Source organism: Arvicanthis niloticus, chromosome X (genome assembly GCF_011762505.2).
Source record: "Arvicanthis niloticus isolate mArvNil1 chromosome X, mArvNil1.pat.X, whole genome shotgun sequence".
Taxonomy (NCBI): domain Eukaryota; kingdom Metazoa; phylum Chordata; class Mammalia; order Rodentia; family Muridae; genus Arvicanthis; species Arvicanthis niloticus.
In genome coordinates, this window is record NC_047679.1 from 53005492 (window position 1) to 53012237 (window position 6746).

The following is a 6746-nucleotide window of genomic DNA, read 5'->3' on the forward strand; positions in this document are numbered from 1 at the left end:
TGTATCTCCAGCCAGCCCTCTGCAGGGTGCATCACAGAGCAGAATCGAATCCAGCACTCCCTGGCCTAAAGCCTTCAAGGCCTCCTCTTGGTTTCATTTTCTTCCAAAGCCACTTCCTCTGGCATAAACGGGTGTGAGGTGAGCAGTGAGGGGTGTGGAACTGTCACTGTGGCCTTGGGATTGCCTTTTCTAGTTGTCTATTAGGACTGTGGTGGACAGCTGCCATTCTCATGTCTTGGAAAATGTCCTTTATTAGAACCCCACCGAGTCACAGAGAACACAAAAAACAACCAGGAAGCCCCATACAGTGTTTCCATTTTCCTAATTTGGTAGGAAATACTTGACTACTTGTGGAACCCTAAAAACACATCCACAGATCCTTCAGCTTCTTAAGACATCAGAAGCCCTCTCTAACATCCCTCTCCAGGCAAAGGAAGGAGCCTTGCTTTGCCCTTGCGTGTCTGCATGCCCACAGACCCCAAAGAAAAGTCAGCGTGCAGAGAAAAGCAGCTGACTAAGCCCCCACCCCCTCCAGCTCCGACACCAGGCCTAGGCTGCAGTAAATAGTAGCATAGAACCCATACCCCGTACACCCCTCCAGTCCTTTCCCCCTTCCTGTCTCCTCCTTCCCCTCTTCCTCCCTTCCTTCCTTCTCTCCTCTTTCTTCTGTCCTTCATGTGCCATTTTAGCAGCAGAAACCTTGCTGGGAGACCTTCTGTGAAAGCGCAGCACTGAAGTAGATAACAAATCTGCTCTTCTGGAGGCATCTTGGAGCACTTCAAAGAATCTCATTGAAGAAACAGTCAGCTGCAGCTACCTATGAAGAGCTGCCAGAGTGTCCATTTAGCATGCATCCCTTCCGCCCTCTCCTCTCTATTCTCCTCTACTCTCTTTGACCTTCCCCTCTCTTCCTTCCTCCCTCCTTGCCTTGCACAGTGCCCATGGACCTTCCTTACAGAGCCCTCAATTCAATGCAGTTCGTCTCAGCCTGCCCTCAGGAGTGGGCAAGGGCCTCATGCCAGTGCTGGGCTGTAATTTTAGGTCCCTTGGCTTGGCCAGACAGTGCTTGCCAGTCACATGAGCAAAGGCCCTGGAGCCAGGCATTCCTACCCAGTTCTTTAAACTATAATCAAGGCGGGGGTGGTGGCACCAACTCCAAAGGGGCTTCCGAGACATTTCGTTGTCTGCAGGGACTAGAGAGGGTCAACAATATTAGGTGTAAACACATCCCTGTGTTCAAACCCCTCTGCTCCTGATGTAATGTGGGGACGAGACTGTGGCGGGAGCTGTGCGTTGGACTCCTGTTTAGAGGCCAGCACCTTCGAGTATACCATGCTCCAATGGAACTCTCCAGAAAGGACCCACAATAAGGCCCTGTTCAGCTACAGACAAGGAAAACAAGGACAACGAAGGGCCGAATGCCAAGATCTGAGCAGGGCTCCAGAATCACCTGGACTGCTCCTTTGGGTGGCTGACATATGCCAGGCATGATGGTAGGCACTGGGCACTGAGGAGACAGCTGGAAACAAACACAATGTGTCTCCTCACTGAGCTGTCAGCCAAGACAGGGGTGACAGATAAGAAACAAAGTGGTTACACAGAATAGGAGGGCAGAAAGAGAAGAATTAAAGTAAGGAAAGGGTGTGGAGAAGGCAGGGTGGAGGGAAGGGGGCTGGCAGGAGGCTTTCAGTGGGAAGGTGAAGCTAAGCCAAGGCTTCAAAGGGTGAAGGGGTTACTTGCACATCTCTCCAAGGGAAGAATATTGCAGGTAGAAGCCACAGGGAGTACAAAGGCCCTGAGGTGAGGACATATTGTTATATTAAGAGAACAAGGAGGAGGCCTGACTGGCTGGCTGAAGAGATGATGGTTCAGGATGAGGGGTAAGAACTAAAGAAGAATCCTGCAGGGCTATGAGTGGCCATTGAAGAACTCCCACATATGTTGTGTATGATAGGCACCATGGTAGGGTTTGGCACAAAAGACGGCTGTGATCTGACGGGGTGCCAGTAAGACACTGTTGGCTGCAAGGTTGAAAAGAAAGTGTCTGGAAGCTTCTGCACTGACCCAAGAGAAGGCTAACGTGGCTTTAGAGCCGTGGGTGGTGTCTAGAAGTATTTTGAGCACAGAGCTCAAGGGATAAAAAGTGTGTGGGAGGAGAACAAGCCGCTTTGGTCTACACAGCATGCCCAGAAGCTGAGCGGAGGGCGGGGCTCCAGAGCTGGGGAGTCAGGCTCAGGTTTCTTGGAGCTCCCAGTGCAGAGGTGCCTTACAGGTCCAGTCATGATATGCTGCTGCTGTGTGGGTGAATACAGTGGTCCGGTAAGCCAGGGTGGCTCTCAATACAGATGTCGAAGAAACAGACTGAAACCAATTGATAGGCTGGAGAAAGTGACCAATATAGGATCCAGAGTCCTGGAGAACGCTTGCTAAAAGCAGAAGTAAGGAGGCTTAGGCTGGGGGTAACTTTCTGTGTCGAAGTCATAGACTGCTCTTCTCTCAGGGCAGCCCAGAAACTGCAGGCCGTCTCATCCAGGCCAGGCTCTTGGAGGACTCCTGCACGCAGCTGTTTCTCAGTCACTGCCTAATTTGTGAGTTAATTGGTGACCATGGGAGGAACACCTTCTGAGAGTCTGAAGCCTGAAGCCGGGCCAGCTGGGAGACAGGGCTTCCTGGGTAGAAACAGAAGGAGGATAAGTAACTATTACTGGGGGGCTGAGGGCCAGGGACTGGGACCTGGGTTGCCATGAAAAGAATGGCTAGGTTTTCCATCCTCTCTCTCTCCCAGACAGGGCCCCCACATTCCCCCTGTCCTGGCCATCTCCAGGGGCTCAGGTTGCTTCCGCTCCCTCAGGCTGTGGAAGACAAGCCTATGGAGTGTGGGACTCTGCAGATCCTGCCCAAGGTTGACATGCTTGCACACAGATGTGTGGAACAGGACCCCAAGGCTGCTGCCTCTGGAAGAGCAGTGTTGGTCACTTAACATGGAGAAAAGAGCTCAAGGCCCTGGGCCAATGCCTACTTCAAGATGACTAGCTCTGATACTCAGGCCAGAAGGATCCAGAAACCTCATGGCCATCTGTTGTTTGATCTACTAGTACAGTGCAGTAAACCCATGGAGGAGGGTACTGTTGAATCCCTTCTGTAGCCCCTCAACTCCACCTTTTTATGTCAGAAGGCAAATTGGTGCTGCCAGACCCCAAAGGCCTGGTGCCCACAGTAATAATAATAACCTTTCTGAAGACAGGCACTGTGCTGGACTCTGCACATATGAGCCCTTTGAAGCCAATGGCAAGCCCATGAGATGGCCACTGTTGCAGAGAGATGGAAAACACATCCTCAGAAGAGTGAGTTCCTCGCCCAGGAACTCCTACTAGGAAGACGCAGAGCTAGGATTTGAACTCACCAAGGAACACATACCTATTTTAGTTAAAGGAGGTGTTTAACTGTGACCTCAGAGTCACACAGCCAAGGCTGCCTAGCTTCTCTGGCAGGGAAGAGGCAAGCAGGATAAAGCCCTCCTTTCTGGCACTTTCCATTTCTCTGTTCTAGCCACTTCACTCCTCCCTACCTTCTCTTCTTCCTGTTTACCTCTGCCCTCTTTTCTGGGGCAAAGTGTCCTCCATCTGCCAGACCCAGGGAAGCAAAGCCCAAGGCTGGAGGTTCTAAAAGGGGAAATAATTTGGTTTAAGGATGAAGGACAGTGAGGACCACAGAGGGGTGTCGTGGGGAAGGAAGATCATGCTACAGACTTGGGCAGAGCCCCCTAATGCTGCAATGAGGGTCTGACCTGGCTCCAAACCACTGTGGTCTGGCTCCTTCTTGTTAGCAAGGAATGATGAATTTGAGAAATTACTGGAAGGATTGGGGGAGACAATGAATTTCCTCATCCACATTCAAGGAAGGTTTGGAGAGGCCCCAAGTCCCATTCCTTAACTCTCGTGCCACACCTTCCTTAACTCTAGCTGCACGTCTTATCTTCTCTAGCCCTGCCATCTATTCGATGACTGCATGGAAGCTCCCTAGCAACGTAGAGCTCAACTGGGGTTTTTCTTGGGAAGCAAGGGAAAAGTTACTTTCTTTGCTCTTGCTTAGACAGGGTTTCACTGTGTAGCCAAGGCTAGCCTCAAACTTGTGATCCTCCTTTAGCCTCCCAAATACTGAGATTGCAGCCATGAGCCACCACATCTGTTAGAAGGCCCTTTCTTATGCAATCCACAATCCTGCTGGCCCATTTTTATATATGAGGAAACAGAGGCTCAGGGAGAAGTAGCTTGCCCATGATCCCCCACACAGTGTATGAGTGACAGGGCCTGGCTTCCAGGAGTTCTCTCCTGTCCACCTGTCCCCCAGAGGGTGAACTCTGGGTAATATGCTTAGTCTGGCCCTCAGAGTTGTAAACCTACTATGACCCTGGATGGAGGGTTTTAAAAATTCATTTTTAAAGTCAGCAGACACAGTAATAAGCTTCATCATGGCATTTTCTTAAGTATATGCCATTATACTTTATTTTTCCGAGCAGAGATTTAACCAAAACTGTAGAACAAAGCCTGTTGTGCTCAAGTCTGGACTCTTCTGTTTACTCTGAGGCTCTGTGCAGCCTCAACATTCTATGCACTTCATTTCTTCATTTTTTAAAGCAATGGGGGTGATGGCACCTCCCACGGGCTATAAAAAGTCGTGTGGGGAGGGAATGAGCCCTACCATATAAACCACGGAGAACAATACCTGGCCTGTAAGAAATGTTCACTCAGTTGGGGTTCTTTCCATGGCTCCCCCTTCAAGCCCTAAGCCTGCAACTCATTCTGACATAACCAACCTCAGGCCCACCCTGCTAGCTTCAACATTGGAGACTTCTCTGACCCCATCCCCTCAGCCCTTTTCTGCTTGCTGTGGTCCGAGCCTGGTTTTCGGTCCTGATTCTAGGCACAGATTGATAGCGTAACCAGTACTCAACTTTGCCAATCCATGCTCTTGTCACTGAGTGACCTTTCTAGTGTCTGGGACCTGTACAGCTCCCAGAATCTCTCTGCCTTGCCTTGGTTGGTCCCCTTCAGGATTGGAGTCCACGCTACTATCCTAGCTCACCTGCCACGTTCTGTTGTTGCTTGGAATCATCTGCCCCTGGTATCATCAGGTCATGGACCCTTTGACTGTTGCTATGACTTCACATGGGGCTACAGACTCCCAGAGCTCCATGGATGCATCCTTCACCCACCCCAATGTTGACTGTCATCATACCTCTCTAGACAGCCTGCTCTGCCAAGGAACAACTCAGTGTGCATTCTGTCCTGTCTGTGGAGAGTAGATGAGGCAACCTAGAAGGAGCAAAAAGAAGCCAAGGGGTTTCTTTGGCCAAGAGCAATGGCCCAGTGAGCATACCTAAGTTCTGTGTGCTCCTAACCCCCTGGCAGAGGCTCTGCAACAGCTACTTTGCTCTCTTACCTCCACAGCCACCAGTCCCTGGAGAGGAGGACTAGGCTCTAGTTTGTGCTTGGCTCCAGCAGGCAGGGTCAAGTCACATCCACACAAGCACAAGAGGGGAGAGAAGAGGGAGGAGGAGAAAACACAAATGGAAGAGCCCAGCAGTGAGGCTCTGGCTGGGCGAACAGGGAGGGAGGGAGGGAGGGAGGGAGGGGAAGCCGGACCCAGGGCTATTTCTGTACAATAATACAGGGGAAGAGGGCCAAGCTGACAGGACAGTGATTAGTCTTCAGGGAGCAAAGGCGAAGACTCTGCCGGCGAGCCCAGGGCTGGAGGAGCTGGCCCGGGGCCCAGTCCGGTGGGCTGGAGCAATGATTTCAGAGGCCGGGAATCTGAGGCGAGCTGGGCCCAGGGACTAGGGAGCAGAGAAGGTGGGAGCAGGGTGAGGGGAGCCAACCATCCTGCCTGCTCCACCTCCAGCATTGGAAGCTGGGAGGGGGTGGGGCTGGCTTGCCCCAACTGTCAGTCTGCCACTGTGGGGTTATCAGGCTGTCGGTAGGGGCAGATTTTCTGAAATGCACACTTCCTGGGCTCTGGCCTGTGAGGGAGATGTCGTGAGAAAGGGCCAGAAACACAAGGCTCGGAAACCTCGGGGGAAGAGTCAAGACTTGGTTTTCTTTCCCACGGGATTTACAGTCATGGGGTCTGGGAGAGGGAGTGTAAGAGGGTCAGGTCAGAGAGAGTGACAAGGAGATCACTTTTACCAAGGGTCCCTGCTGCTGTGCCTCTTGCTACATGTTAGCATCTTAAAAGTCCCTGAAAAGCAGGTAAGGTAGGCGTGACCAAACTTGCTTTACAGGAAGAAACAGATGCAAAGAGATGGTCCTAACATCATTCAGTTACAGAGAGGCAGTTTGCCCAGGTCTGTCAAGCTCCAAAGGCCTGTGTCCTTTGCACCGTTGCAATTCCTGGGACTCTTTGGTCTTGAATCTGCCTATTCTCTGCCAAGCACATGACTTTGGGGAAGCTATTTCACCTCATGGCTGTAGTTTTTCTCATCTGTATGGTAGATGGAACTGCAAGTATGTTTAGATCGCACACTGCTGAACGTGGTGGTACTCGGGAGACTAAGGCAGGAGGACCTCAAGTTCAAGGCCAACCTGGGCTTTGTAGTGAGACTTTGCCTCACAGTTTACAAAGGGGGCAAGATAGGGGTGTGGATTATTGGCGAAGTCCTTGCCTGTCATTCGTAAGGCTGAGTTCCATCACAACCACACAAAAGACTGCTGTGTGAAGTAAATCAGCTAAAATGCATAAGGCCTCTA

General features: G+C 51.3%; 1 long non-coding RNA gene across 1 annotated transcript; it reads right to left on the reverse strand.

Annotated features, from left to right (window-relative positions):
* Positions 1-233: 233 nt before the first annotated feature.
* Positions 234-5560, reverse strand: LOC143435444 (uncharacterized). The gene is made up of 2 exons (XR_013105765.1): positions 5443-5560; positions 234-2669 (listed from the first exon to the last, which is right to left on the reverse strand). It is a non-coding gene; the product is annotated as an uncharacterized LOC143435444 (long non-coding RNA).
* Positions 5561-6746: the final 1186 nt, after the last annotated feature.